The following is a 26,609-nucleotide window of genomic DNA, read 5'->3' as shown; positions in this document are numbered from 1 at the left end:
AATCTATAGTTGATCGCACACCTCTCACTTCACCTTTAGTCCTGTGACTGCGCAGCTGCAAAAAAAAATCACTTGGAAAATGGCCACTGTAGCCATTTTCAATTGATTCATGCATGCACAATAGAGGTGTCCCTGGGAACCTTCGTGTATTCATATGAATGAGTACATTGGGCGTTGCGGTTTGCTTGTGATGCATTCCGCCACTCTCCGCATTCATTTTGGCATCTAATAACTCTGTATGCATGAAGAATTTGGCAGAGGACGGCTTTTGTGGTAAGCATGGTCCTTTGTGAGGATAGGACTTCCAAGTTTAGGACCAGAAGTCCTACTGTATCTGCACTTGTGTTGAGCTACGTGCTCCCCATGGGGGATGCTGCAAAGGATCTGGTTGGATCTCTCACAGCAGGGTGGTTCTGGTTATTAGATCTACAGTGTCTAGATAGACAGTCAACAGGTCTACCCCAAAAGGTTGGCATGCAATAGGTCAACAGGGTCAAAAGGTCATTAGGAAAAAGGTGGAGATGCAATTGGTCGAAAGGGTTAAAATGTTGATATGGAAAAATTGACAGGCTAGTGCTTACTTCACATCCATATCAGCATAGAGGGAGAATAACATAATGTGCCGAGTGTAGCAGAGCACTGAGCCCGAGGGTATGCCTTACACTAATTGGCGGTTCATGTCGACAGTTGTTATCGACACCAAAAAAATTGAAAAATTCTTGTCAACCTTTTCATGAGTCTACCTTTTTCATGTGGACATTTTGACCCTGTAGAACGTTCCTATATTGACCTTTTGACTGCGTAATTTTGGGTTCAGTCCTCTTGACTGTCTATCTAGACATTTTCTATGGAATAATCCACATCCCAGCAGGGTCACTGCAATAGAAGCCCATTGGCTTCTTTTCTAACAATAGTTCTAAGGAGGTCATTTTGATGGAGTCGCTCCCCCACACGTTCACACAGGGGAGTGAAGTTTTGTTTCTGCGCATACAGATAACCATTGATGCGCATGCACAGGCTCTGTGAGCGAACGGACACAGAGACTTGCATAGTCGCCAGCCTGGAGCAGGGTGAGGTGGCGGGCACGGGTCGCGACCATGGGAACGCCCAGCATTTCCTGGGCATTCTCATGAAAACGCTGTGCGTTCCCATGCTGATGGCAGAGTGATGCGGGTGCTGTTCACGTTGCTTGTCTGAGCACCAGTAGGCGACCATTGAATGATTTCGTCCCTGCACGCAAGGCTGCAAATGGGTGATTATGCAAACATCCATTCGCATGCCTGCGGGGAAAATCGTCATGAGAGCAGGGGGCGGCCATTCGTGCGGGCGGCGTTTCGTTGGCTCCCAAAGCTGTGAAATTCGCAGCTTTGCGAGTCAACCAGTATAACCTCCTAAGTGGACCGGATCTGCTCCATAATAGTTCAGTTAAAGAGACATTGGCTGCTCTCAGACAGAAGCTGAGTAGATGTGTGCAGTACTGTACATACAGTAAGTCAGTAAGACAAGAGAGGCAGTTGGTTGGTTGGTTTAAAGTTGGTTAGATGTGTTGCTGCCTTTGGCTTCAATGATCTGAAAGCTGAATTAATTAAGGCTTAATTTAATTAGAACTCCATCCTGAAGGGCTGCATTGGAAATCTGTACAGTGCCATTCTAATCACAACAAATATATCTTTTTATTAAGGTCATTTTTAATCCTAGAGATTGCTCTTCATAGAGGGAATAGTTAGCAAAAGTATAATACCTATGAAACATTAAATTGCTGTAAGGACTCATTTACATATGCAGTACTGTATACACTATGACCATAGATTCATATTGATACAAATTTAATACGTTTAAGCACTTTTATGTAATGCACTTTTTCCTATATAATATATTGCGAGGATTACACCTTACCTTGTAAATATATAATTTGTCTACATTTTACTTATGTAGAAATAAAATAGTGGGTGAAATTTAATAGGATGAGAGAATAAGAAATTGAGAGATTTGGTAAGAAATCTCCAGGTTTTTTTTTTAAAGCGGCAACCATTTACACTGCAAAATCAAACTGGTTTTGTAGTGTGAATGATTGCCGCTTTAAAAAACCCTGGAGATTTCTTACCAAATCTCTCAATTTCTGATTCCTTTTACATTTCCCCCAGAAAAGCATTAATGCCATTGATATAAATTTGGCATCTACAGTATAGATTGCTTATCATTCTTACAGTATTTAAGATACAGCAGGATCGCATTATTAAATGGAGGCCTGGGGTGAAATCTAATAGGATGAGAGATTCAGAAAGATTTGGTAAGAAATCTCCATTTTTTTTTTAAAAAGCGGCAATCATTTACCCTGCATAATCAAACTGGTTTTGCAGTGTGAATGATTGCCGCTTTCAAAAAACTGGAGATTTCTCACCAAATCTCTCACTTTCTGAATCTCTCATCCTATTACATTTCATCCATATTATCACTTTGTTATTACCGAGGGGCCGATTCAGACTGGTGATGTGCGGCCACAGATTTCCCAGATCCAAGCTCGCCCGAACGGCGGGGATCCGAGCACGGATACGAGCGGCGTTCGGAGCTTCGCGGCTGAATCGGATCCAGGCGCACTTACAAAACCCAATCGCCCGACGTCGTATTCTCGGGAGATCCAGAACTCTATATAAGTCCCGGCTCCGGAGCCATTCTTCATTCGGCATGTGAAAGTCAGACAGCACAGATGTGTCCGTGCTCATAGGTGCTGATTTATGTTTTTTCTGGTGGGTGCCCATGAAGCCACTCCCCAAAAATATAGGGGAGTGGCTTCATGGGGAAGGGGCGTGGCCACAAAATAATATCAATTTCTATTATCACAGGCCAAATCACATGCTCCCTGAGGTAGATTGCTGGGGTGCGTGGCTCCGGCAGTCACAGGGTCCCTCCCTTAGATCTGTGCTGCTGGGTACTTGCTGGGTGCCCTCTATAGTCCACTCTCTGCCCCCTCGGTCACTGGGCGCTGGGGACTGTCGGCGCTGGGGCCCGCCAAGTGCTGGGGAAGGTTGTTGCCGGTTGTGGGTGCCGCCGTTCAGGTCGCCATGTGCTGCCTGCTGCTGGGCGGGGGTGTCTGGGCGCTCCCTCTCCCCTGTAGCCTTCGGGACTGGAGGCCTGGTGACGCCAGGTGCTGTGGTCAGATGGTGCCGGGGGCTGATGCAGTGATGGGGCTGACGGATATCGTGCGCTGCTGTCGGGTGCCGCAGGGACTGGAGCTGCCAATTTCCGCTCCGTCCTTCGTTCTTCTCTGCCATCTCCTCACAGGCTGCCTCCGCTTCCTTCTTTCTTCTCTCCCATGTCACTTCCCTCCTCTGGTGCCGGCTCCTTATCCCGCCCCCTTTGAGGATCTGTCTATCAAAGGTCCACAGGGGTATTACATATATATATATATATATATATATACATACAGCAAAACAGTGGACCGTGTGTGCTCATTAATTTCCTTGGGTGCTCAAGCCTATGTCCGTGCTTTCTGCAAGGAGAGGCAACTAGCTATGGAGGGGGGGGGCAAAATGACTGTAATGGGGGAAAACTAATAGAGGAACTAAAGGAGGCACTAATGGGGGCTGTTTACGGGTGATGGGGGACGGGAAAACTAAAGGGTACATTTACTAAGGGGGAACTACTAATCGGGAAACTAGTAAAGGCCATGGGATAACTACTAAGGGGGAACTACTGTTGTGGAAACTATGCTAAGGGGGCATTAATAAGGGTACTATTATGTGGCACTACTAAGGGGGGCTGCTATATGGAATTGCTGTGGGGGACAACTAAGGGGCACTCTAAAAAAAATATGTATTTTTACAGCAGCGCTGCCCGGTATCAGTCCAGCTGTCCTGCCCAGTGTCCAATATCAATCCAGCTGTGCTGCCCAGTGTCCAGTACGAGTCCAGGGGAGCTGCTTCCATTTTTTAAATAAAAAAGGTGTATTTTTTTTTGTACCTGCAAGGGGTGTTGTGTGCCATATTAGTCCAGGGGTTCCCGCTTGTGTGCTGTATAATTCCATGGGTGCCCCCATGTTTGCCGTATCATTTTATGGGTGCCCCATGTGTTCAGTGCAGGGGTGCCTGTATGTGTGCCATATAATTCCAGGGGTGCCCCCATGTGTCCCATATAAGACCAGGGGTACCCGCATGTGTCTCATATCAGACATGGGGTGCCCGCATGTGTGCCGTATAATTCCATGGTTGCCCCCATATGTCCCATATCAGACCAGGGGTGCTCGCATGTGTCCCATATCAGTCCAGGGGTGCCCGCATGTGTCCCATATCAGTCCAAGGGTGCCCGCATGTGTGCCGTATAATTCCATGGTTGCCCCCATGTGTCCCATATCAGATAGGGGTGCCTGCATGTGTCCCATATCAGTCCAGGGGTGCCCCCATGTGTCCCGTATCAGACTAGGGGAGCTGCCCTTTTTTAATGAAAAGGAATAAAAGATGTCTTTATTTTTACAGCAAGGGCTGGTAAATGTGCTGTATCGGTCCAGGGGTGAGCCAAGAGTGCAGTATAATTCATGGGGTGTTGCTAACTCTGCCGTATAATTCCAAGTGTGCTGCTCTTCTTTTTAATTACTGCAGGAATGTTGCCATGTCTGCTGTATAATTCCATGTCTGCCACCATGTGTGCCGTATCAGTCCAGGGGTGCCACCATCTGTGCCGTATAATTCCATGTGTGCTGTATCAGGTCAGGGGTGCCGGCATGTGTGACGCATAATTCCTGGGGTTAGCCAAGTGTGTCTTAGAATTTGTGGATTTCTGCCAAGTCTTCTGTATAATTCATGGGGTGCTGCTAAGTGTGCTGTATCAGTCCAGGGGTGATGCTAAGTGTGCCGTATCAGTCCAGGGGTGATGCTAAGTGTGCTGTATCAGTCAAGGGGTGAGCCAAGTGTGCCGTATAATTCGTGGGGTGCTGCTAAGTCTGTCGTATCAATCCAGGGGTGCTGCCATTTTTAATCAAAAGAATTTAAAAAATATATTTCTTTTTACTGCAGAAAAGTCACCATGTGTGCCTTATAGTTCCATGTGTGCTGTATCAGTCCAGGGGTTCCGCCATCGGTGCCGTATAATACCATGTATGCCGCCATGTGTGCTGTATCATGTCAGGGGTGCCACCCTCTGTGCCGTATAATTCCTGGAGTAAGATCTCTGGGTAAGCAGCCATCAGTTTCTTACTTGAGTATTTGATGACTATTGCTCCTCTGTGTTGGTAATGGGACAGCCCATTATGAAAATGTGATGTAGACTATTTAAAGGATTGTCCCCATCTCATTTCTTTCCATAATACCGAAACACTTCTGACCACTCTTCAATCTGGCTCCCTCCACTTCAATGATATTGCTATCACCAAAATCACAATGACCTTTGGCCAAAGTCAAAGATAATTTCCTCATCCTCCTCAATCTATCTTCAGCTGTTGACACGGCTAAACACCCTCTTCTCCAAACTCTCCACTCCATTGGCCTCCTCAACTTTGTCTTATTATAGTAAAACTCCTACTTCCAAAACCACTCTTCTTTCTGTACCGCAGTCTCCATCCAGGGCCGGCCCTAGGCATAGGCATACTAGGCAATTGCCTAGGGCAGCAGCCTATGCCTAGGGGCAGCAGCTTTGCTGGGCATCACAATGTGGGTGCGGGTGGTACGGCAATGAGCCGCACTCATACCGCACCCCACCTCCGGCTGCTGCGTGGACTCTCTGCCCCCGCTGACCGGGCTCCAGCAATCACCGCCGCCAGCAATGAAAGCCCGACTTGCTGCCCCGCACGCACCTGTCACTCACTGTAAGTGTGCCCTGCAGAGGGCACAGGAAACACGCAGAGCCTGCGTGTGGATATCATCACTTCTCTGGGGGCCAGAACTCAGGAGCAGCACTGAGGGGGGGGAGACTGGACAATACCCAGCCGGCACCGTGAGGGAGTGAGGCACACGCAGTGAGGAAGGAGAAGACTGTCACCTGCTTGGGTGATTTGTAGGTACAGTATATTACATATCTATAATTGTAATGTGCGCTGCGTGCTAGAGGGATAATGATTATTATGTATAAAAGAAATAATAGGAAACAGAAAATGCAACTGTGGCTTTAGGGGAAAAAATGGTTCTAAAAATGTTTACACTCTTTTCTGAGAGCATTGTGAGTCCGTGGCTGTTGGAACCTATACTCTCCTTAGCTCTATCTATTGCGGGCTTGCCCTGTGGATGGTTCTGGAGAACTGCGAGAAGCTCTGGCCGCTAATTTCCTCCACGCCACCCGATGGTGTTTGGCGCTAGAAATAAGGAGAGTATAGGTTCCAACACCCACGGACTCACAATACTCTCAGAGAAGAGTGTAAACATTTTTAGAACCATTTTTTTCTTCTACATGCCCATTTTCTTTCTTACGGTTTCCTATTCTTTCCTTTATTAATCATTATCCCTCTAGCACTCACTTTATATTTGAAATGTATATGTAAAACCAGATGGCCACATACTGTATATAAATCCAAAGGACGATCATGTAGCAAACCAGCACATCCATAGGGATCAACACCCTGACGGCCCGTTTCGGTTCCTCAAATCTGAGAGAGCTACATGGGTACCGAAACGGGCTGTCAGGGTGTTGATCGGCTCACGGATGTCATGGCTGTCTTCAGCTGCTGCCCGTTGATAAGCACCTAATGCCCTTATGACCAATTTTTATGTTTTTTTCTATGCTTTATTATTGAATAAATAGATGAATTATTTGAATGGATGTGCTGGTCCTTGCTACATTATCCGCTGCGCACCCTCATGTGACGCAGGCGGCTCAGTGATCACACTGACACACTGTCTGTCCCGTGCTGGGAGAACTGGAGGAGGGACAGCATGTAGTAGTATAGAGACAGTCATTAGTGTAGTGATGATTATAGAGGGGTCAGTAATGTAGTTGTGGGTATAATGGGGTCAGTAATGTAGAGTAGTTCTAACGCTGCTGTTGGGGGGCACCAACCCAAATCTTGCCTAGGGCATCAAATTGGCTAGGGCCGACTCTGTCTCCATCCCCACCTCACCTCCACTAGCAGTAATCATCACCCAAAGGTTGGTTATCTGCCCTCATACCTATCTGTTCCAGTTTATATATTTAATGTGTCTCGATAGACAGTCAATTGGTCGAGGCCAAAAGGTCGACACAAACTAGGTTGACAATCAAAGGGTCAACATATACTGAGTCAACATTGACAAAAGGTCGAATGCAATAGGGCGACATGATCAAAACATACGGTCAACATAAACAAAAAGTCAACACGGGAAAAAACCAATACATGAAAAGGTTAAAATTATTTAAATTTTTCGACTTTATTTTTCTTCATACTTTTCCATCCATGAAGGCTACACTTGAGAACATTAAAGCGTGCCAAGCGAAGTTTGTAGCGGGGCATGTCAACAGTGACACCAAAATGTGAGAAAAATTCACGTTGACCTTTTCATGTATAGACCCTTTTTTATGTCAACATGTTGCTTGAGTCGACCTTTTGACCATGTTCACATTTTTCATGTGTCAATCTATTGACTGCCCAACAGTAGTGCTCAACCTATTGACTCACTATCTAGACACAGTCTATCTAATAATCCACACTACTACCGTGTGCCGGAGGTATCACCAGGTCATTACCCCGATGTCGGAATCCCGACTTCTAAAAGCCCGACACACGGGCAGCGGGTATTCTCCCTCGTGGGGGTCCACAGCTAACATAGAGGGAGAATAAAATAGGTGGCGAGCTCAGCGAACCACTGTGCCCACAGTGTGGCAAGCGCAGTGAGCCCGCAAGGGGCTTCGTTGTGCTCCCCCCACTGTTTGAGTCCGGGCAGTTGGTATTCCGATGTTGGGCAAACGACTGTCAGAATCCTGACTGTCAGGGTGTTATACCACACCCCTACTTCCTATCCACCATAATCTGTGGTGTATTATCTTGTAAACATGGATAGCTATTGGTAGCAGTAATTATGTAGGGACATTCCATAAGCAATGTTAGATTAAAGGTGATGGTCATTTAAAATTTCTTAAAAGGTTGCTTTAGTTTTTATTCTGTTCCGCCATGTATTTCACATTTCCCTAATTCCAGGAATATGTAAATCACCTCAGGAAATAATTATTGCTCAATATCTATGGGATTATCTGCACTTCATAAATTAAATTATAATTAGAATAATGTTATAAAATCTTAATTTTATGATTGAAAATTTCTTTATTAGTCTATCAAAAACAATTATCTTTTAATAGCGGAAATGTCCCTGATGGCTCATTGACAAACCTTGTTTTTGAATTTCCATGACTTGGTTCCTTATGGCAATAGAAATGTTCTGACTCCTTATATAAATATAAGGCTAACTACTGCTTACCTCTATGAGGAGGTGAAGAACCAACACTTACCACAACGGACTAAAATTACTCCTTTGTGTGCTAAACTAGCAGAAAGTGAAAGCATTTTTGCAGAGACACTGATCTGTTTCAAACTTGGAGAGAGGGAGCTGTGAAGACAGAGATTGGAGGTAGGACAGATAGGGACTGAGAGTGGGTTGGAGAGTTTGTGGACTAAAAGCTGTCACAGCTCAAAGTGAATGTACTTTGCAAAACCCTTAATTTTGATGGGCTTTTAACTATTTACACAATAGATAAGTACAGGAGTTTCTATATTAATTCATGTGAGTATAATTTCAGGGATTACTGTTTGCTTTAAAACTCTTCCCATCAAGTTACTTTACATATTGAAGCATACTTGCCGACATTTGAATTCTGCATGTCGGGGGTGGGGACAAGGCTGATGTCTCAAAGCCCCACCCCCAATCCACACAAACACCATAATTCGCGGGCACGCAAAGAGTGGCAGAGTTAAATAATGTCAAATGACACGATTTGTTGATCCACGAATTCCGGCATTTCTTTCAGCGGCTCTGGGGGGAGCGGTGCTTTGGGGGGCATGCGGGAGACTTGCCCACCTTCCGGGGGGCAGGGAGGTTGGACACAATTTTCAGGAGCCTCCCGGCCATTCCAGGAGGGTAGGCAAGTTTGTATTGGAGTCGTAAATAGGGTGCATTTTAGTGTAAGCAATGGGAACTCCTGCCATATCCCATTTTTGGTCCCTAATTTGGTACTTTCCTTGATAGCGCTGTAGTTATTTCTTAACTTTCTTAGCAACCTCTGAAGTTCTCTTTTGACTATTCCAATTTTCCAGATTTCTTCTGCATAAAAAAATATTAGATCTTACAACATCCTACATAATAATGCTGCTCTATGAGGGGAATGCAAGTGTTTTGCACACCGACGGGGTCTAGATTGTACCCAATTGCACAATTCAAGTATTGTCTAATCATGCGGGCACAGCCTCCAGTGCTGATATTACTGTTAGGCTGTTTGATGGGCTGGTAATTAGTTTTATACATACTTATCCCTGTAACATAATCCAATGTACCACAACTATTAGAGTTCATGTGTAACCTAGTCCATGTAAGGACACCTCAAATAAATGATCTGCCTTTCCTGGTTTAGCAGAATTGTCTCTTTTTAAGAAACAACCATACTTTAAGGCTGGGTACCTATTTCACCAGTTGGGTGGAGTTACCACAATTAACTTTTATACTCTTACAATATGTTTCACTGATCTCAGAACTCTCCATTGTAGGAGATGAGAGGATGATCACTGTCAACACTTGTTATGGAAGCAGCTCTTCTGATTGGTACCGAACCACCAGAGAATCCTAGTTGTTTCTACAGAGAAACTTGTAGGTCAGGCAGTTTCACCTCTTTGTGAGGAACACTTTCACAGTTCATCTCTGGCATGTATAAAAAGTATTCTACATATCTCACTAATCTTGTTGTACTATATAAATAAATGATAATAGATTCATGTGTAACCCCTACTGACTTGTAAATAAGACTGCTTTTGTGTATCTTGTATCTCTGCCTGAGCCTTCATCTTCTTTCAAGTAGATGCTGGAGAGGATCCACCAAGGGGCAGCTCATAGGCATCCCCTATTAAGTGCTCCATTGATGCAATGCAATGGATTACAGCGTGTTCCTCAACTTCTCAATAAACCACACAATACAACTGCCATTCTGTATCAACCTGCTAAGATCAGCCTCCAGCGGGTTGGGGAACTCTGCAGTTTATATGTTCTGTGTGGGTTTTGTATTTGTTCACTGGATCAGTGCTCCGGGTTTTGCTGAACCACCTTGCCTGGTGGTCGTGCATACCCTGGTCTTTGGGTGTGGCTACATGATAGATTATTTAGCTATGCTTTCAGCATGCAGACCCTACCAGTTATAGTTCTGTTTGTCAGGGTTCCTGGTCCAGAGTGTTCCCGGTCCCAGCACCTTATATCCAGCATTCTGTGTGCCAGCTTTGTTTAAGCCATGTCTGAGTCTTGTTTAAGCCATGTCAGAGTCCTGTTATAGTCCTGTGTATTCCAGCAGGCACTTCTGCCGGGTGTCCTGTGAAGTCCTGCCTGTGCCTGTGAACCATTGCTGCAGTCTGAGAGACCCTGTATGAACACGGACCCTGTCCGATAGAGTGCTGTTTTTTCCATCTTCAGTATTTAAGCTGATCCCTGTTAGAGTGTATCTGTATGGAGTATCTGTCCTCTCTGATTTGGGGTTTTGTCATCCCTCTCCACACAGGTTATATATTGTTTATTATTAACATCTTATTGCATTGTTGCATTTACTCTCTCTCTTTTGATATTATTAGTTAAAGTTCCATCTGGTGTATTGTTACATTTATTTCTCGGTACTGAAGGTGCATGTACCTTCCCAGTTTCTCTTGCGGCACCCTGCCTCCTGTAGCTGCCTTGTATTCCATAAGACCAGGCAGCACCGAGGTTGAAGTGGAAATAATCTACCTCTTTGGATGTGGCTGTTATTGGTGAAGCCTAGTTCGCAGGACGCACTCAGGACAGCAAGGGGTCTGCAACAGAGGGCTGGTACATGCCCTTCCTAACACAACCTCTTTAAAATGATTTCTTAGCCTAAATTCAGAAGATCCACATCCCTTTATTTGAACTCCCAATTAGATATTAATGGGCATTTTTAGTAATTTGTGAGACCTGGTCCCCATAATTCGAATTTATCATCAATTGTCATGGCAAAAGCACATTAAAGATTGCAGGATGTATAAATAATAACATCCAGTGATAGTGTAACCCATTCCTGTTTTGCGTTAAAAGTAAATTGATTGCTACCATGATCACTTTACTTTAAGTTTGGGGCTGCATGCATTACTGTGTCATCAGACCATGTGTTCCCTAGCCCATGGGCTGCAATGGCTAATGCCATCTAAAACGAGTTATAGCTATGAGGGGCAAGCTCTGGAATACATTGAATTTTTATACAATGACTTCAACACTAAGCACTATTTTCTCACTTCTATCATAGTTTGCACAAGTATTGTCTGATTGGCTTATTTTACTCACATTGGCAATATGTCTTGGTTGTCAAGAAAACCGCCCTCTTGCTACCATGAAGCAGTGGGCCTCTTAGTCCTCAGAGGCCTTGATGGTTTAGAAACACTTGTCCCTGTCACCCACTGTTTTTCCATGCCCCCCCCCCCCCGCCTCTCCCTTTCATCATCTGCTTCTCCCTGACACCCACTGCCTTGTTGCATATTGCGATCTTGTACTATATAAATAAATGATAATAGATTCATGTGTAACCCCTACTGACTTGTAAATAAGACTGCTTTTGTGTATCTTGTATCTCTGCCTGAGCCTTCATCTTCTTTCAAGTAGATGCTGGAGAGGATCCACCAAGGGGCAGCTCATAGGCATCCCCTATTAAGTGCTCCATTGATGCAATGGATTACAGCGTGTTCCTCAACTTCTCAATAAACCACACAATACAACTGCCATTCTGTATCAACCTGCTAAGATCAGCCTCCAGCGGGTTGGGGAACTCTGCAGTTTATATGTTCTGTGTGGGTTTTGTATTTGTTCACTGGATCAGTGCTCCGGGTTTTGCTGAACCACCTTGCCTGGTGGTCGTGCATACCCTGGTCTTTGGGTGTGGCTACATGATAGATTATTTAGCTATGCTTTCAGCATGCAGACCCTACCAGTTATAGTTCTGTTTGTCAGGGTTCCTGGTCCAGAGTGTTCCCGGTCCCAGCACCTTATATCCAGCATTCTGTGTGCCAGCTTTGTTTAAGCCATGTCTGAGTCTTGTTTAAGCCATGTCAGAGTCCTGTTATAGTCCTGTGTATTCCAGCAGGCACTTCTGCCGGGTGTCCTGTGAAGTCCTGCCTGTGCCTGTGAACCATTGCTGCAGTCTGAGAGACCCTGTATGAACACGGACCCTGTCCGATAGAGTGCTGTTTTTTCCATCTTCAGTATTTAAGCTGATCCCTGTTAGAGTGTATCTGTATGGAGTATCTGTCCTCTCTGATTTGGGGTTTTGTCATCCCTCTCCACACAGGTTATATATTGTTTATTATTAACATCTTATTGCATTGTTGCATTTACTCTCTCTCTTTTGATATTATTAGTTAAAGTTCCATCTGGTGTATTGTTACATTTATTTCTCGGTACTGAAGGTGCATGTACCTTCCCAGTTTCTCTTGCGGCACCCTGCCTCCTGTAGCTGCCTTGTATTCCATAAGACCAGGCAGCACCGAGGTTGAAGTGGAAATAATCTACCTCTTTGGATGTGGCTGTTATTGGTGAAGCCTAGTTCGCAGGACGCACTCAGGACAGCAAGGGGTCTGCAACAGAGGGCTGGTACATGCCCTTCCTAACACAACCTCTTTAAAATGATTTCTTAGCCTAAATTCAGAAGATCCACATCCCTTTATTTGAACTCCCAATTAGATATTAATGGGCATTTTTAGTAATTTGTGAGACCTGGTCCCCATAATTCGAATTTATCATCAATTGTCATGGCAAAAGCACATTAAAGATTGCAGGATGTATGAATAATAACATCCAGTGATAGTGTAACCCATTCCTGTTTTGCGTTAAAAGTAAATTGATTGCTACCATGATCACTTTACTTTAAGTTTGGGGCTGCATGCATTACTGTGTCATCAGACCATGTGTTCCCTAGCCCATGGGCTGCAATGGCTAATGCCATCTAAAACGAGTTATAGCTATGAGGGGCAAGCTCTGGAATACATTGAATTTTTATACAATGACTTCAACACTAAGCACTATTTTCTCACTTCTATCATAGTTTGCACAAGTATTGTCTGATTGGCTTATTTTACTCACATTGGCAATATGTCTTGGTTGTCAAGAAAACCGCCCTCTTGCTACCATGAAGCAGTGGGCCTCTTAGTCCTCAGAGGCCTTGATGGTTTAGAAACACTTGTCCCTGTCACCCACTGTTTTTCCATGCCCCCCCCCCCCCCCCGCCTCTCCCTTTCATCATCTGCTTCTCCCTGACACCCACTGCCTTGTTGCATATTGCGATCTTGGATTAGGGTGGAGGAGGGAGGTCCAAATTATATTTTTGCACCTGGGCCCGCAACACACATGTTCCGCCACTGTAGCCATGCTTGACTACAGATTATTAATAAGTGAGACACTAATTATGTCACATGTGCTTAAAACCTAGATTGAGGAACTAGGCTGGATAACACAGCAATAAACTCATTCCAAAGCCACTGATTAGTCCAGGGGTGGCCAAACCGCGGCTCGCGAGCCGCATGCGGCTCTTCTCTCCCTCATGTGCGGCTCCACAGCTACCTCCCTTTAATGTGCGGCTGATAGTGTGTACACACTATTAGCAGCGCTGGCTCAGCACACGGCCCTATCATGTGTGCCTCCTGTCTGCACAGCGCGAACGCGTGCATGGGCAGTAGCGCTAGGAGGCAGTGTCCCTGGACTTCCGCCCTCACCTCCCCACCCCCGGACTGCAGGAGTCAGGCGCCGCTACACGCTGAGCGGGTCATCCGGCCTCTCACCAGCAGAATAACCCACTGAGCTTCGCCGGGGCTGGTTTGGGTTAAGGTGAGTACACAGATGCCGCACAAATAGAGAGCCCGGGAGCCGGTTCCTGTGCATCCCCTAATCTGCGGCAGTGCACTACAGTTCTGGACAGCGGCAGGGACAGAGAAAAGGCCTGGCCGGGTGGGCTAGTAGTTCCACTGAATGACCGAGTGACAGCTGGGGTCCGGCTGTAGTGGCAGTGGGTGAGCACTCAGTGACTGCTAGAAGTGCTGGGTGTGAAGCCTGGAAGAAATTCCCTCCACTCTCTCCTTTCCCTCCTCTCTCTTTTTTTTTCTCTCCTGATAAATATAAAAAAATGTTTTATAAATGGCATAAAAGCAAAAAAAAAAGGTTTATCAGGGCAGCATATTGGTAAGTATATGGCCGGCTACAGGCTCCTCCTACCATGTTGGAGTGATGATTGTTAAGTAAACCTATACCTACCAATATGCTGCCATGTGCTTGATAAACTTATTTTTGCTTTTATGCAATTTATAAAACATTTTTTTATATTTATCAGGAGGTGTGCAGATCTCTTTTTTACAGTTTTGGAAAGATTACATATACAATCTGTGATTTAGCACCCAGGATTTATAGCAGTGATGGAGTGCATTTTTTCTTATGCCGTAAACACAAAAATGGGGCAGGGCCTTGTGCCAGCTAAGCCACAACCCATTTAAACATGGGGCGTGGCCTACTGGGAGATAGGCAACACCCATTTTTAAATGGTATCGGCTCTTTGTTTTAACAGATCATATTTTTTGGCTCTTTGTCTCTCATTGGTTGGCCACCTCTGGATTAGTCACTTGTTCTTATATAAGGACACACAGTAACAACACGTGCCTGGGCAAATGGATGAGGATTTTGTTTTGCATTAAGCTTTCTGCTTCTGTGACTATATAATTTCAAAATCCCCAACTGCCATAATGACGGTCCCTATTGAATAATTAACAGGTGAATACGGGAGAATATCTACTAGAGTGTATACTAAACGAGCAGAATCTTCTATGTCTTTTCCACCACCAAGTGCACTATACTTGCAGTGGGTGGGAATGGGGGAGGGTGAGTCAGGTAATGGTTCTTACAATCAATACCCATGAACTGACTCCTGTGATTGTTCTGTCAGCTCCAAGGCTCTTTGTGATCTGCGTTCAATAAACACATTAACCGTGAATAATGTTTCTGCTCAAATTGTAAAAAAAAAAAAAAAAAAAACTCCCAAAATAGGACTGAGATTAATATATATTTATACAGCAATAAGCACCTCTTCTAAACTCAGTACCCCACAGTGTCTGGGAGGGCAGGCTAAGGCGGTAATGCACTCAATTTATAAGTATCGGCTCCTGGTTAAAGCATCTGGTCTGCATGGGAAAGTGTTAATAAATGAGCATTCTTAAAGAGCTCAGTTGACAAAACTGCAGAGAATCTGCAGCATCAGGGAAATGAAGTCTGCAAGATATCAGCAAACTACAGTAATCTCCCACAGGTAAGGAGATATCATGCAGGTTTACAGTAGGTTTATTCGGCTTCTGTTCAGATTGATTATGTGTTTTTTAGGAGGATATGTAAGATTTCCCAAGATAAGTGATTGTTTGACTGGCAGAAAGAGAAATCTTCTGGTGTTGTGATACACAGACCTGCAGGTGTGTGTGTGTGTTTATACAGGTGTACACTTCTGTACAATTACTTATTCCAATGCTGGAGAGTGCATCTGCACATAAGCCTATAAAACCATGGCAATCCTCCTATCATGATCAGTGAATAGAAAACTCATTTAGGTATTTAAAAATACTGCTGCTTTGTTATTTGCACACGTGTAAGTATCTTTTGAACAATTCACAGGTGCATGGACAGGGCTGGAAAATAATCCCGGGAAATTTCAGGAAGCAGCCCTAATGGAGGCGGGGTTTTAGGAGGGGGGTGGGATACTCCTTACTCATATGTTCTGACAGCCTTCCTTGTGTCTTTTGCTGCAGTTTCATCTACAACTTCAATACAAAGCCCTTACCTGGTGCACATCCTAGAGGAGGATTTTCAACAAGGCAACCTAGGCACCCACCAGGTCCCAAGGGGCCCCATAAAAATATCCTGACCATCCGAAATATTGCATTGCGAGACTCCCTCTTGACATCATGACATCACGTGGACCTGCCTGCATACTCCTAAAGTGCCTTTGATGTTTTTTGATCACATCACCGACAGCCGGGATCCCGACGGTCAGCATACAGTTTAAATCCCACCTGTTCAAATGCCCGACGGTCGGGATCCTGACCCTTGGCCAGTCATACAACACCCACACATTTCAAATCTTTCTACTTTGAAAGATGGGCCCCTTCAGCTCTGGGCCCCATAGCAGCTGCACCCCTTGCACAATGGTAGTTACGCCCTTGGCTCTTGCTATAGTATTCACCCCATCAGTCATAACACGCTGGTAAGGAAGCTATATTCACCCACGTCTACAGTATACATAGAATATGCTGCTATGTTCACCTACTCTACTACTTTATATAGAACGATAATTGTACTGCTATAGACATGTATTCTTTTGACCCTGGTACCTTATTTGCTTGTCTTAGAATTGCTATGTTTATTCTGTGTGACATTTGTCTACACTGACAAAGAATGCAAAACACAACCAGAACATAATCCCGCAATAATGAGAGGTTTGTTGGTGACTTGGTTCGGTTGGATGAACTGTTACATCTACCAGCAGGAACGTTTGTCCGCTCTCAGACAAATTCTTGTACAAAACAAGAATACATCGGAAATCTTGTTTTGGAAAAACCTGGATCTGGAACTTCTATGAAGAGGACGCAATGTGACTGGTTTGCAACGGTCCCTTTTGATGGTCTGGTCACTGTTTATCAAACTTTGGAGGATCCAAGTAGAACCTAATCCCAGCTCAGATAACTTGTAGAGAGCTAGGTGGACCAAGTCCCAAGTCAGTTTTTCCCTTGAGTTCAGAACTTTTCATTTGCTATTTTCCCTCAAGTTAATTATGCTAATAATACTATATGAACAAATAAGTTACTGTTGAGAGTCACAGCTCCGACTCACAGCTCATCACTCGTTGTCTGGGGTGGCTGGATACTTGCACTGGGCATACCCCACTGATTGCTACGACACTAGGACACGAGGATGCTTGGCGGCCACCGCGTATTGTGGCAGCTGTCAAGTGGGAGCCCAGGAGTATGTGCAGAGCAGCATCTACATTCTCTTGGTAATTAAGGCTCTCTCTCCCTCATCTGCGCCTTGATTGGCTAGGCTACCTTTAAAAGGCAGTCAGACCAGCTAGCTGTCCTGGTGATAGTTTATGCTGAATGTAAACTATTGGTCTGTGTAGTAGGCTCCTGCAAATTTCGGCTATCTGTTGATTCTCTGCCCAACTGTTGTATACAGTAATCGAGTGGTCTCCCGCAGTGACCATTATTTAGCAACTCAACTACTGTTTTGAGCTCCCAGTCCTCTTCTGATCGTATCATCACAGTTCTATTAATAGCTCTGTGCTCACTAACTTCTTGGCTGGTCTCCGAAGTACTCACCTATATTCTTGTCTTCAGTATTTGTATCAGTCCATACAATTCTACAATCTCTCCAGCTTGTTCGCCATGTGGTCTTCAGCCAGTTGTGTGAGCCAATACTTCTGGAGGTGTAAGTCCTGGTGGCCACCTAAGTACCGGTGTGTAAACTAATGTTAAGGAAGCAGCAGGTGGTTGCTATAGGCAGAAGAACCTCCTCCTAGCCCTAGCTGTTTTACACAATTGTGCTGAAGTTCTGTAACAGTTACACAATTGATTTTAGCTGTTTACATCAGTTTGTATCAAGTTTTAACCCCTTACCGCCTGTTTTTGCCTTCCTGACAGAGCCCTTTTTTTCAAATCTGACATGTATCACTTAAGTGGGGATAACTTTTTTTTGCTTTTACTTATCCCAGTGATTTTGAGATTGTTTTCTGGTGACACATTGTACTTCAAGTTAGTGGTAAATTTTGGTCGATACAGTCTGTGTTTTTTTGTGAAAAATACTAAAATGTCGTAAAAAAATTGAAAATTTTGCAATTTGCAAAATGTTAAATTTTCTGCTTGTGAGACAAATAATCATACCACTCAAAATAGTTAATAATTAACATAGACCATATGTATACTTTATGTTTCCATCATTATTTCAACCTCCTTTTAATTTTTTTGGACACTAGGAGGCTTAAAATATGAATAGCAAATTCTCAAATTTTCAAGAAAATTTCAAACACTGATTTTTTTAGGGACCAGTTCAGTTCTGATGTGACTTTGAGGGACTTGTATGTGAGACACCCCCATAAATGATGCCATTTCAAAAACTGCACCCATCACAGTATTCAAAACAGCATTTTGGAAGTTTGTTAACCCTTTAGGTGTTTCACAGGAATTAAAACAAAGTGTAGGTGAAATTTCAAAATTTCATTTTTTTTGCAGATTTTAAATTTGAATACATTTTTCTAAGGAACACAGTAGATTTTACTAGAGAAATGTGACTAAAAATTGATTCCCCCAATTCTTTTGTTTTCATAAATATCCTATATGTGGCCCTAGTGTGCACGTTGACCAAACCACAGGCTTCATAATAGAAGGAGCACCTACTTGATTTTGGAGCCTCCTTTTTATGAGATTATTTTTTAGGCACCATGTAGGTTTCTAGGCACCATAAGATGCTAAAATTTAGGAACCCCCCCACAAGTGACCCCATTTTGCAAACTACACCCCTCAGGGAATTCATCTAGGGGTATAGTGTACATTTCAAACCCCCAGGGGTTTCACCAATTTTGGTACAACTGGGCTGTGAAAATGAAAAATTACATTTTTTACACAAAAATGCAGTTCTGGCTCAAAATTTTTCATTTTCACAAGGAATGAAGGAGACAAAGCACCCCAAAATCTGTGCCCCAATTTCTCCCGAGTACGGCAATGCCTCATATGTGACCAAAAAATACCATTTGGGTGCATGGCAGAACTCAGAAGGGAAGGAGTGATATTTGGATTTTGCAGCACACATTCTGGTGGAATGAATGGTGGGTGCTATGTCGCATTAGCAAGACCCCCGAAGCACCAATACAGTGGAACCCCCCCACAAGTGACCCCATTTTGCAAACTACACCCCTCAGGGAATTCATCTAGGAGTATAGTGTACATTTCAAACCCCCAGGGGTTTCACCAATTGTGGTACAACTGGGCTGTGAAAATGAAAAATTACATTTTTTTACACAAAAATGCAGTTCTGGCTCAAAATTTTTCATTTTCACAAGGAATGAAGGAGACAAAGCACCCCAAAATCTGTGCCCCAATTTCTCCCGAGTACGGCAATGCCTCATATATGACCAAAAAATACCATTTGGGTGTATGGCAGGACTCAGAAGGGAAGGAGTGATATTTGGATTTTGCCTCACAGATTCTGGTGGAATGAATGGTGGGTGCTATGTCGCATTAGCAAGACCCCCGAAACACCAATACAGTGGAACCCCCACACAAGTGACCCCATTTTGCAAACTACACCCCTCAGGGAATTCATCTAGGGGTATAGTGTACATTTCAAACCCCCAGGGGTTTCACCAATTGTGGTACAACTGGGCTGTGAAAATGAAAAATTACATTTTTTTACACAAAAATGCAGTTCTGGCTCAAAATTTTTCATTTTCACAAGGAAGGAAGGAGACAAAGCACCCCAAAATCTGTGCCCCAATTTCTCCCGAGTACGGCAATGCCTCATATGTGACCAAAAAATACCATTTGGGTGCATGGCAGGACTCAGAAGGGAAGGAGTGATATTTGGATTTTGCCGCACAGATTCTGGTGGAATGAATGGTGGGTGCTATGTCGCATTAGCAAGACCCCCGAAGCACCAATACAGTGGAACCCCCCCACAAGTGACCCCATTTTGCAAACTACACCCCTCAGGGAATTCATCTAGGGGTATAGTGTACATTTCAAACCCCCAGGGGTTTCACCAATTTTGGTACAACTGGGCTGTGAAAATGAAAAATTAAATTTTTTAACACAAAAATGCAGTTCTGGCTCAAAATTTTTCATTGTCACAAGGAATGAAGGAGAAAAAGCACCCCAAAATCTGTGCCCCAATTTCTCCCGAGTACGGCAATGCCTCATATGTGACCAAAAAATGGCAGGACTCATAAGGGAAGGAGTGATATTTGGATTTTGCAGCACAGATTCTGGTGGAATGAATGGTGGGTGCTATGTCGCATTAGCAAGACCCCCGAAGCACCAATACAGTGGAACCCCCCCACAAGTGACCCCATTTTGCAAACTACACCCCTCAGGGAATTCATCTAGGGGTATAGTGTACATTTCAAACCCCCAGGGGTTTCACCAATTTTGGTACAACTGGGCTGTGAAAATGAAAAAATACATTTTTTACACAAAAATGCAGTTCTGGCTCAAAATTTTTCATTTTCACAAGGAATGAAGGAGACAAAGCACCCCAAAATCTGTGCCCCAATTTCTCCCGAGTACGGCAATGCCTCATATGTGACCAAAAAATACCATTTGGGTGCATGGCAGGACTCAGAAGGGAAGGAGTGATATTTGGATTTTGCAGCACACATTCTGGTGGAATGAATGGTGGGTGCTATGTCGCATTAGCAAGACCCCCGAAGCACCAATACAGTGGAACCCCCCCACAAGTGACCCCATTTTGCAAACTACACCCCTCAGGGAATTCATCTAGGAGTATAGTGTACATTTCAAACCCCCAGGGGTTTCACCAATTGTGGTACAACTGGGCTGTGAAAATGAAAAATTACATTTTTTTACACAAAAATGCAGTTCTGGCTCAAAATTTTTCATTTTCACAAGGAATGAAGGAGACAAAGCACCCCAAAATCTGTGCCCCAATTTCTCCCGAGTACGGCAATGCCTCATATATGACCAAAAAATACCATTTGGGTGCATGGCAGGACTCAGAAGGGAAGGAGTGATATTTGGATTTTGCCTCACAGATTCTGGTGGAATGAATGGTGGGTGCTATGTCGCATTAGCAAGACCCCCGAAGCACCAATACAGTGGAACCCCCCCACAAGTGACCCCATTTTGCAAACTACACCCCTCAGGGAATTCATCTAGGGGTAAAGTGTACATTTCAAACCCCCAGGGGTTTCACCAATTGTGGTACAACTGGCCTGTGAAAATGAAAAATTACATTTTTTTACACAAAAATGCAGTTCTGGCTCAAAATTTTTCATTTTCACAAGGAAGGAAGGAGACAAAGCACCCCGAAATCTGTGCCCCAATTTCTCCCGAGTACGGCAATGCCTCATATGTGACCAAAAAATACCATTTGGGTGCATGGCAGGACTCATAAGGGAAGGAGTGATATTTGGATTTTGCAGCACAGATTCTGGTGGAATGAATGGTGGGTGCTATGTCGCATTAGCAAGACCCCCGAAGCACCAATACAGTGGAACCCCCCCACAAGTGACCCCATTTTGCAAACTACACCCCTCAGGGAATTCATCTAGGGGTATAGTGTACATTTCAAACCCCCAGGGGTTTCACCAATTTTGGTACAACTGGGCTGTGAAAATGAAAAATTTAATTTTTTACACAAAAATGCAGTTCTGGCTCAAAATTTTTCATTTTCACAAGGAATGAAGGAGACAAAGCACCCCAAAATCTGTGCCCCAATTTCTCCCGAGTACGGCAATGCCTCATATGTGACCAAAAAATACCATTTGGGTGCATGGCAGGACTCAGAAGGGAAGGAGTGATATTTGGATTTTGCAGCACAGATTCTGGTGGAATGAATGGTGGGTGCTATGTCGCATTAGCAAGACCCCCGAAGCACCAATACAGTGGAACCCCCCCACAAGTGACCCCATTTTGCAAACTACACCCCTCAGGGAATTCATATAGGGGTATAGTGTACATTTCAAACCCCCAGGGGTTTCACCAATTTTGGTACAACTGGGCTGTGAAAATGAAAAATTACATTTTTTACACAAAAATGCAGTTCTGGCTCAAAATGTTTCATTTTCACAAGGAATGAAGGAGACAAAGCACCCCAAAATCTGTGCCCCAATTTCTCCCGAGTACGGCAATGCCTCATATGTGACCAAAAAATGGCAGGACTCATAAGGGAAGGAGTGATATTTGGATTTTGCAGCACAGATTCTGGTGGAATGAATGGTGGGTGCTATGTCGCATTAGCAAGACCCCCGAAGCACCAATACAGTGGAACCCCCCCACAAGTGACCCCATTTTGCAAACTACACCCCTCAGGGAATTCATCTAGGGGTATAGTGTACATTTCAAACCCCCAGGGGTTTCACCAATTTTGGTACAACTGGGCTGTGAAAATGAAAAATTACATTTTTTACACAAAAATGCAGTTCTGGCTCAAAATTTTTCATTTTCACAAGGAATGAAGGAGACAAAGCACCCCAAAATCTGTGCCCCAATTTCTCCCGAGTACGGCAATGCCTCATATGTGACCAAAAAATACCATTTGGGTGCATGGCAGGACTCAGAAGGGAAGGAGTGATATTTGGATTTTGCAGCACACATTCTGGTGGAATGAATGGTGGGTGCTATGTCGCATTAGCAAGACCCCCGAAGCACGGTGAAATGATGAACCTAATAATCCATAGATGTGTGGTATATTTTAAAGCACTCCTTCATACATAGGCCGGGTTTGTCGGGGCAAGTTTCACAGTTGAAAATAGTTTGCTTTCGTATTCCCTTTTTATAGCAAACTTTGCACCTTTTTTGTGTCCTGCCCTTTTTTCCAGTGGAGGGGATTTCGTTAGGAAAATGCTGCCCTGATACAATACGGGGGCCAGTACTAGAAGTACTGGGGCCAGTACTAGAAGTACTGGGGCCCTCTGCCTGCTGGTTCCCAAATATTAGGCCCTTTATGACTTCCTCTTGAAAGTGCATAAATGTACCCGTCTGGCTGGTAGAACGGAATAGTACGTAAGCGTTATACAGTGCCATCTGGATGATATACACGGCCAGCTTCTTATACCATATTTTTGTTTTCCGCAGGGCACTGTACGGCTTCAGTACCTGATCTGAAAGATCCACTCCGCCCATGTACTTATTGTAATCTAGGATACAAATAGGTTTTGAGGTGTGGGTACTGGTACCTCGTACAGGGACGGAGGTGGTACTGTCTCCGTGAATTGTTGTCAGTATAAGGACATCCCTCTTGTCTTTATATTTGACCAACAACATATTTTCGGTGCATATTCCCCTGCTTTCACCCTTTCTCAGTAATTGGGCAACGTGCGTTTTTGGGAGGCCTCTTTGGTTCTTGCGCACAGTACCGCAAGCTGCTGTACCTCTTGAACCAAGGGCCCTAAACAGGGGGATGCTGGTGTAAAAGTTATCCACATAGAGGTGATAACCCTTATCCAGGAAGGGGTGCACTAAATCCCAGACAATCTTTCCACTAACACCTACGAGGGAGGGGGGGCATTCTGGCGGTTCAATTCTTGTGTCCTTCCCTTCATATACCCTAAACCTGTGGGTGTACCCTGAGGTACTTTTGCACAGCTTATACATTTTTATGCCATACCTTGCCCTCTTATTGGGAAGGTACTGGCAGAATTTAACCCTTCCTTTAAAATGTATAAGTGACTCGTCTACACAAATGAATTTTTGGGGGATGTACATCTCAGCAAATTTGGCGCTGAAATGATCAATGACCGGCCTGACTTTGAATAGCCGGTCAAAGGTGGGATCATCTCTGGGTGGGCACTGTGCATTATCGTTGTAATGCAAAAATTTAAGGATCGTCTCAAAACGAGTCTGGGTCATGGCCATACGATGAAGTGGGGTGCTGTACAGAACATCTGTACTCCAATATTGCCTAATTTCTGGCTTTTTAACTATGCCCATATGTAACACCAGACCCCAAAACGTCATCATCTCTACTGCATCTACAGGGGTCCACCTAGCAAATGATGACGTGGGGTTTTGGGCAATAAACTGCTGGGCATATAAATTACTTTGGTCCACCATTAAATTTATAAAATCATCAGAGAAAAAGACTTTGAAAAAGTCAATTTCTTTGAGGCCTGTACTATCAAATTGGATTCCTGGGTTGGCCAAAAACTCAGGAACCTGGGGCTCAAAATTGTCAGGTGGTGGGGTCCATACGAGATCAATCATTGGGGGGGGGGGGGTCTCAGCTGCTCTACGGGGGCGTCTTTGAGGGGGTCCCTCATCACTAGAGGAGGAAGAGGAGCTTAAGACAAATGCCAATTCATCGCTTACTTCACTGGCTGTGTCAGTGTCAGAGGCAAGAAGGGCATATGCCTCCTCCGCTGAAAACAGTCTTTGCGATGATTGGGACATTTTTATTATTTTTAAGTGTAGTGTTTCAACACGTGTATAGTGTAGGGGGGAGTACAAACTTTATTTCAACATGGGGGGTATGTAGTGTGTATGTAGTGCTTTAACACGTGTTAAAAGTTAAAAGAAAAAAAAAAACTCCTGCTCCAAAAATTGAGCACAGATGTTGGTCAGTAACGTCCGTCACTGATCAGCGCTCAGCGGGCACAGGACACCCACAAAAGCACCGTGGGTGTAAAAAATTTTTTAAAAAAAGACTCCACAGCACCCTCCAAAAAAAAAAAATTAAAAAAAACTTCTGATGAGTCAAAGACAACAGGAATTTGACCCCAAAAAAAAAAAATTAGATAAAAAATGCTGATCAGTGATGTACGTCACTGATCAGCGCTCAGCGGGCACAGGACACCCACAAAAGCACCGTGGGTGTAAAAAAATTTAAAAAAAAAGACTCCACAGCACCGTCCAAAAAAAATAAATAAAAAAAAAATGCTGATGAGTCAAAGGCAACAGTAATTTGATAAAAAAAAAAAAATAGATCAAACCTGTGCCAAAAATGCTGATCAGTGATGTACGTCACTGATCAGCGCTCTGCGGCCACAGGACACCCACAAAATCACAGTGGGTGTAAAAAAAATAAAAAAAAAAACCCCACAACACCCCCCCCCCAAAAAAAATTGCTGATCAGTGATGCAACTGATTAGCAGTGAGGGGCAGCAGGCACACAACTGTGGGTGCAACCTGACAAGGTATATATATATAAAAAAAAACCTGCACCCCAAAAAAGGTGCTGATCAGTTAGTTTATACTGATCAGCACAAAAGGGGGGCAGCAGGGGGCAGCAGATACAAAATTATATCACACAATTTCTGACACAATGACGCTGCTGCAGCAGCAGCAGCAGCAGCAACACAAGCACCAGGAAGTCACAGGAGCTGGCACGGATGCCACCAACGCTGATCAGGTAAGTATAGGGCACAGATGGGCACGGAGACCGCTCTGCACGCTGTTCCTGACCGGAATGGCGGCTGCAGGGCTGTCTCCGTTACCTCATTTGAGGTGTAATGGCTGCGATTGGTCCGTCGGTCCGACGGACCAATCACAGCCTTTGGGGGCAGGTGGGGTGAGGTGGGGTGACCACCAGCGTCACCCTTACACCCGGTGGTGATTGGTGCTGTACTTAACAGCACCAATCACCACCGATCCCTGTGTCACCGGCGAACGTTATTCGCCGGTACACAGAAAACGCTGTAATTGGCTGTTCACATTGAACAGCCAATCACAGCGATCGCCAATGGCGGGGGGCATCGCTGCCCCCCCTGGGCAATGAGGGAAGATGTCTGCTGTCAGGGACAGCAGACATCGTCCCTCTGTCACCGCGTCTATAGATGCGGTGACAGTTTGAACTCATGACGTACATTTATGCCATGTGTCGGGAAGTACATCCCGACCATGACGTAAATGTACGTCAAATGTCGGGAAGGGGTTAATGAAACCCATATCCAAAACCAAACTCAAGCTGAACGCAAAACACTTAAGGATGGCTTTGCCATGGAAAAATCAAAACATGATGATGATTTAGAATTACAACCAAAACACCAGAGGCCACATATACTGAATAAAGGGATAACTTTAACATTAATATAAAGGTAGCTATTGTACTGTATTTCTGTAAGTAAGAAGGAATAATTGCTGTAATATGAGGGGTACTACTTCTGTAATGTGTTTCAATTTCTGCAATAGGGCAGAGGTTCTCAAACGGCTTCTGAAAGCACCAGCTTTTAAGTATAGCCATGCTTGGCCATAGTACCTCAGTCCATTTAATTAACCATCTGTGCTGAGCCATGGATATACTTAAAACCTGGACAATTAGGACCATGTTTCAAAACCTTTGGTTTAGGCAAGGCATGTCCAAACTATGGCCCTCCATCTGTTGTAAAACTACACATCCCAGCATGCCTTGCCATAGTTTTAGCATTACCTAAAAGCAAAACTGTAGCAAGGCATGACGGGATTTGTAGTTTCACAAAAGCTGGAGGGCCATAGTTTAGAAATGCCTGGTTTAGGGTATTACTACAGACATAAAAAACTTGAATTGGTCCTGGACCACCAACCCAGGGCACCCCTGCAAGTCCCCCAAGGCACCCCAGGGTGCCACGGCACACAGTTTGGGAACCACTGCTATAGTGTGTTAGGGTGTTAATTCAGTATGAGGAGGCAGTATTATACCCATTCTTACTGCACAGAAATTACCAGGTCAAGCATTTTAAACTGGTAATTTGCCTTTCAACATGGTTATTTTTTTAAGTGTGAATGGAACAACCCA

General features: G+C 44.3%; 1 long non-coding RNA gene across 1 annotated transcript in view; it reads left to right on the top strand.

The window, feature by feature from the left end:
* The first annotated feature begins 15,925 nt into the window (after positions 1–15,925).
* LOC146042045 (uncharacterized) overlaps positions 15,926–26,609 on the top strand; it is a 28,836-nt gene continuing 18,152 nt past the window's right edge. Inside the window, exon 1 of the long non-coding RNA XR_014463718.1 lies at positions 15,926–16,162. This is a non-coding gene — a long non-coding RNA (uncharacterized LOC146042045). The remainder of the gene's footprint in view (positions 16,163–26,609) is intronic.

The sequence above is a fragment of the Crinia signifera genome, chromosome 19 (assembly GCF_055691185.1).
Source record: "Crinia signifera chromosome 19, ASM5569118v1, whole genome shotgun sequence".
In the NCBI taxonomy this organism is placed as follows: domain Eukaryota; kingdom Metazoa; phylum Chordata; class Amphibia; order Anura; family Myobatrachidae; genus Crinia; species Crinia signifera.
This window is presented reverse-complemented; position numbering and strand designations above follow the sequence as displayed.